The sequence below is a fragment of the Brienomyrus brachyistius genome, unplaced genomic scaffold (genome assembly GCF_023856365.1).
Source record: "Brienomyrus brachyistius isolate T26 unplaced genomic scaffold, BBRACH_0.4 scaffold220, whole genome shotgun sequence".
Taxonomy (NCBI): domain Eukaryota; kingdom Metazoa; phylum Chordata; class Actinopteri; order Osteoglossiformes; family Mormyridae; genus Brienomyrus; species Brienomyrus brachyistius.
The window spans coordinates 152075-159584 of record NW_026042495.1 but is presented as its reverse complement, the minus strand read 5'-3'; positions in this window follow the sequence as shown (position 1 = coordinate 159584).

Genomic DNA, 7510 nt, shown 5'->3' with positions numbered 1-7510 from the left:
ACCCTTAGATAGGCATGGTAGAATACAAAGATCAGATAAGGGTTGCCGAGGAATGTGGCAAAGAAAAGGGGGGGGAGAAGGTTTGTCAAACAAAGAAAAAGAATCTCCAAATGTTAAGACACATTCGAACATAACCTGTACATATCTGTATATTAAGACTAGTAGTCAAGAGTAAATAAATATACAGATATACAAAAGCCAAACTTAAAAGAAACTTTCTTTGGGGTGTTCGTCCGTTCGGTGAGTGGTATGTAAGGCAGGATGTCTGGGGAGGGGGTTGTGTGCCAAGTCGAGGGGCCCCTGTCCCTGGGGATCCACTCTGCTATCTGTAGGTCGTTAAAGCTTTGGGCAATAAAAGTTGGAGTGCTGGCCTCCCTGGTTATCTATGTGTGTGGGGTCACAAACCCCCCCTTTGGGGCCTAGGTCGATGTGTGCCTTCTCGTACCAGGGTAGGCCTTGTCTCAGGCCACCTGGAATTTAAGCTTTGTGATATGTGCATGTGTGATCCTACAATGCTAATATGTTAATATGCTAATATGCTAATATGCTAATATGCTAATATGCTATGCTAATATGCTAATATGCTAATATGCTAATATGCTATGCTAATATGCTAATATGCTAATATGCTAATATGCTATGCTAATATGCTAATATGCTAATATGCTAATATGCTAATATGCTATGCTAATATGCTAATATGCTAATATGCTAATATGCTAATATGCTATGCTAATATGCTAATATGCTAATATGCTAATATGCTAATATGCTAATACACTAACACGCTATGCTAATATGCTAATATGCTAATATGCTAATATGCTATGCTAATATGCTAATATGCTAATATGCTAATATGCTAATATGCTAATATGCTATGCTAATATGCTAATATGCTAATATGCTAATATGCTAATATGCTATGCTAATATGCTAATATGCTAATATGCTAATATGCTATGCTAATATGCTAATATGCTAATATGCTAATATACTAATATGCTAATACGCTAATATGCTATGCTAATATGCTAATATGCTAATATGCTAATATGCTAATATGCTATGCTAATATGCTAATATGCTAATATGCTAATATGCTAATACGCTAATATGCTAACACGCTATGCTAATATGCTAATATGCTAATATGCTAATATGCTATGCTAATATGCTAATATGCTATGCTAATATGCTAATATGCTAATATGCTAATATGCTAATATACTAATATGCTAATACGCTAACACGCTATGCTAATATGCTAATACGCTAATACGCTAACACGTTATGCTAATATGCTAATATGCTAATATGCTAATATGTTAATATGCTAATATGCTATGCTAATATGCTAATATACAAATCTTCTAATATGCTAATATGCTAATATGCTATGCTAATATGCTAATATGCTAATATGCTAATATGCTAATATGCTATGCTAATATGCTAATATGCTAATATGCTAATATGCTAATATGCTATGCTAATATGCTAATATGCTAATACACTAACACGCTATGCTAATATGCTAATATGCTAATATGCTAATATGCTATGCTAATATGCTAATATGCTAATATGCTAATATGCTAATATGCTAATATGCTATGCTAATATGCCAATATGCTAATATGTTAATATACTAATATGCTAATATGCTAATATGCTAATACACTAATATGCTAACACGCTATGCTAATATGTTAATATGCTAATATGCTAATATGCTATGCTAATATGCCAATATGCTAATATGCTAATATGCTAATATGCTAATATGCTAATATGCTAATATGCTATGCTAATATGCTAATATGCTATGCTAATATGCTAATATGCTAATACGCTAACACGCTATGCTAATATGCTAATATGTTATGCTAATATGCTAATATGCTAATATGCTAATATGCTAATATGCTAATATGCTATGCTAATATGCTAATACGCTAACACGCTATGCTAATATGCTAATATGCTAATATGCTATGCTAATATGCTAATAAGCTAATATGCTAATATGCTAATATGCTAATATGCTAATATGCTATGCTAATATGCTAATATGCTAATATGCTAATATGCTAATATGCTATGCTAATATGCTATGCTAATATGCTAATATGCTAATATGCTAATACGCTAACACGCTATGCTAATATGCTAATATGCTAATATGCTATGCTAATATGCTAATATGCTAATATGCTAATATGCTAATATGCTATGCTAATATGCTAATATGCTAATATGCTAATATGCTAATATGCTAATACGCTAACATGCTATACTAATATGCTAATATGCTAATATGCTAATATGCTAATATGCTAATATGCTATGCTAATATGCTAATATGCTATGCTAATATGCTAATATGCTAATATGCTAATATGCTAATATGCTAATATGCTAATATGCTATGCTAATATGCTATGCTAATATGCTAATATGCTAATATGCTAATATGCTATGCTAATATGCTAATATGCTAATACACTAACACGCTATGCTAATATGCTAATATGCTAATATGCTAATATGCTAATATGCTAATATGCTATGCTAATATGCTAATATGCTAATATGCTAATATGCTAATATGCTATGCTAATATGCTAATATGCTAATATGCTAATACGCTAACACGCTATGCTAATATGCTAATATGCTATGCTAATATGCTAATACGCTAACACGCTATGCTAATATGCTAATATGCTAATATGCTAATATGCTAATATGCTAATATGCTATGCTAATATGCTAATATGCTAATATGCTAATATACTAATATGCTAATATGCTATGCTAATATGCTAATATGCTAATATGCTAATATGCTAATATGCTAATACGCTAATATGCTAATATGCTAATATGCTAATATGCTAATATGCTAATATGCTAATACGCTAATATGCTAATATGCTAATATGCTAATATGCTAATATGCTATGCTAATATGCTAATATACTATGCTAATATGCTAATATGCTAATATGCTAATATGCTAATATGCTATGCTAATATGCTAATATGCTAATATGCTAATATGCTAATATGCTAACACGCTATGCTAATATGCTAATATGCTATGCTAATATGCTAATATGCTAATATGCTAATATGCTAATATGCTATGCTAATATGCTAATATGCTAATACACTAACACGCTATGCTAATATGCTAATATGCTAATATGCTAATATGCTAATATGCTATGCTAATATGTTAATATGCTAATATGCTAATATGCTATGCTAATATGCTAATATGCTAATATGCTAATATGCTAATATGCTATGCTAATATGCTAATATGCTATGCTAATATGCTAATACGCTAACACGCTATGCTAATATGCTAATATGCTAATATGCTAATATGCTAATATGCTATGCTAATATGCTAATATGCTAATATGCTAATATGCTAATATGCTATGCTAATATGCTAATATGTTAATATGCTAATATGCTAATACGCTATGCTAATATGCTAATATGCTAATATGCTAATATGCTAATATGCTAATATGCTATGCTAATATGCTAATATGCTATGCTAATATGCTAATATGCTAATATGCTAATATGCTAATATGCTAATATGCTATGCTAATATGCTAATATGCTAATATGCTAATATGCTAACACGCTATGCTAATATGCTATGCTAATATGCTAATATGCTAATATGCTATGCTAATATGCTAATATGCTAATACACTAACACGCTATGCTAATATGCTAATATGCTAATATGCTAATATGCTAATATGTTAATATGCTAATATGTTATGCTAATATACTAATATGTTGATATGCTATGCTAATATGCTATGCTAATATGCTAATATGCTAATATTTTAATATGCTAATATGTTAATATGCTAATATGCTAATATGCTAATATGCTATGCTAATATGTTAATATGCTAATATGCTAATATGCTAATATGCTAATATGCTATGCTAATATGCTAATATGCTAATATGCTAATATGCTAATATGCTATGCTAATATGCTTTGCTAATATGCTAATATGCTAATATGCTAATATGCTAATATGCTATGCTAATATGCTAATATGCTAATACGCTAACACGCTATGCTAATATGCTAATACGCTAATACGCTAACACGCTATGCTAATATGCTAATATGCTAATATGCTAATATGCTAATATGCTAATATGCTATGCTAATATACTAATATGTTGATATGCTATGCTAATATGCTAATATGCTATGCTAATATGCTAATATGCTAATATGCTAATATGCTAATATGCTATGCTAATATGCTAATATGCTAATATGCTATGCTAATATGCTAATATGCTAATACACTAACACGCTATGCTAATATGCTAATATGCTAATATGCTAATATGCTAATATGCTAATATGCTAATATGCTATGCTAATATACTAATATGTTGATATGCTATGCTAATATGCTATGCTAATATGCTAATATGCTAATATGTTAATATGCTAATATGCTAATATGCTAATATGCTATGCTAATATGTTAATATGCTAATATGCTAATATGCTAATATGCTAATATGCTATGCTAATATGCTAATATGCTAATATGCTAATATGCTAATATGCTATGCTAATATGCTATGCTAATATGCTAATATGCTAATATGCTAATATGCTAATATACTATGCTAATATGCTAATATGCTAATACGCTAACACGCTATGCTAATATGCTAATACGCTAATACGCTAACACGCTATGCTAATATGCTAATATGCTAATATGCTAATATGCTAATATGCTATGCTAATATGCTAATATGCTAATATGCTAATATGCTAATATGCTAATATGCTATGCTAATATGCTAATATGCTAATATGCTAATATGCTAATATGCTATGCTAATATGCTAATATGCTAATACGCTAACACGCTATGCTAATATGCTAATACGCTAATACGCTAACACGCTATGCTAATATGCTAATATGCTAATATGCTAATATGCTAATATGCTAATATGCTATGCTAATATGCTAATATGCTAATATGCTAATATGCTAATATGCTAATATGCTAACACGCTATGCTAATATGCTATGCTAATATGCTAATATGCTAATATGCTATGCTAATATGCTAATATGCTAATACACTAACACGCTATGCTAATATGCTAATATGCTAATATGCTAATATGCTAATATGCTAATATGCTATGCTAATATGCTAATATGCTAATATGCTAATATGCTATGCTAATATGCTAATATGCTAATATGCTAATATGCTAATATGCTATGCTAATATGCTAATATGCTAATATGCTAATATGCTAATATGCTAATATGCTATGCTAATATGCTAATATGCTAACACGCTATGCTAATATGCTAATACGCTAATACGCTAACACGCTATGCTAATATGCTAATATGCTAATATGCTAATATGCTAATATGCTAATATGCTAATATGCTATGCTAATATACTAATATGTTGATATGCTATGCTAATATGCTATGCTAATATGCTAATATGCTAATATGTTAATATGCTAATATGCTAATATGCTGATATGCTATGCTAATATGTTAATATGCTAATATGCTAATATGCTAATATGCTAATATGCTATGCTAATATGCTAATATGCTAATATGCTAATATGCTAATATGCTATGCTAATATGCTAATATGCTATGCTAATATGCTAATATGCTAATATGCTAATATGCTAATATGCTATGCTAATATGCTAATATAAGATCTTCGTTCAATTAAGAAGGTGCTTCCAGCCTTACAGCCTCAGTTTACGTAAGTACAACGCCATGTCTACTGTTCCGTGTTCTGAGTGTAATATGTTTAGCTATTCTTCTCCAGTCATTAGCGGTATTTATACATGTGAGAAGTGTCAGTTAGTCGCTAGACTGACGGAGAAGATTGTAGTGTTAGAGGGACGTATCCGGACGTTACATAACATTCAGGAGAATGAGAGTTTTATTGACTCAGTATTAGCGGCTCCGGATATGTCCGCGATAGCCAGTAAGTCTCCCCCTGCTCCGGCAGCAGAGCCTTCGCAGCAAGGCGAGTGGGTGACGACCCGGCGGCATAGTCGCAAATCCAAACCAAACTTACACCGGCACCATTCGCCTATCCGCGTTTCCAACAGGTTCTCCCCACTCAGTGAAACTCCCACTGAGACGCCTGTTGAAAGTGCTCTAATAATTGGTGATTCTATTCTAAGAAACGTGAGAGTAGCGACTCCAGCGACCATTGTAAATTGTCTCCCGGGTGCCAGAGCGACCGACATCTCGGCAAATTTAAAAGTGCTGGCTAAAAGTAAACGTAAATACTCTCAGATAGTTATCCACGTCGGCACTAATGATGTCCGATTGAGGCAATCGGAGATCACAAAGGCAAATTTTAAAGAGGTGTGCAACATTGCGAAGAAGATGTGTGTGTCAGTAACGTGCTCTGGCCCCATCCCTGCTAGACGTGGCGATGAAATGTACAGCAGATTATCATCGCTACATCGCTGGCTGTCGGAATGGTGCCCGATAAATGGTGTAGGTTATATAGACAACTGGAGGATGTTCTGGGGTAGGCCTGGGCTTTTGAAGAGGGACGGTATTCACCCCTCGCGGGCTGGTGCCGACCTCCTGTCTAAAAGCATAGCTCGTAGTCTACAGGCAAATCGCTGACTAACTAGAGCCAAGTCCAGGCGGCAGGCAAACCGGCATAACCGACCGCCTGCTAGTCGCTTAGAGTCGTCGCCTAGGGTTCATTTCATTGAGACTGTGTCTGCTCCCCGCGTCTTTAATCATGGAGGACTATTCCACCGTGGAGTGTGCCATAATAACTTAATTAAAATCACAATGAATCCGTTACTAGAAAACAGTTGTGATGCAATATTTAAACTTAAACTTGGACTTCTGAATATAAGATCACTGGCCCCTAAAGCACTATTAATAAATGAAATAATTACTGATTTTAGTCTTGGTGCCCTGTGCCTTACTGAGACCTGGCTTAAACCAGATGAATTCATGGCACTAAATGAATCTACTCCAGCGGAATACAGTTATAAGCATAACCCTCGACCAAATCGCAAAGGTGGTGGTGTTGCTGCAATTTTTCAGTCCAACTTAGGAGTGTCTGAGAAATGTGGTGTGAGTTTCAGCACATTTGAAACTCTTGTTCTTAGCCTTGCTGGCTCATCTCTTTCTAGTTCGTCACCCCAAATCACCATGGTTATTGTGTATAGACCGCCTGGGCCGTACAGTGATTTTCTTAAGGAATTTGCTGATTTTTTAACAAACCTGGTGGTCAGTACTGACAAAGCCGTTATTGTGGGTGATTTTAACATTCATATGGAGAAGGATAATGATCCTTTAAAAACAGCGTTTGCAGCTATTCTTGACTCTGTAGGTGTATGTCAGAATGTAGTCGGGCCTACTCATGTCTGTAACCATACCCTTGATTTGATCATTAGTCAT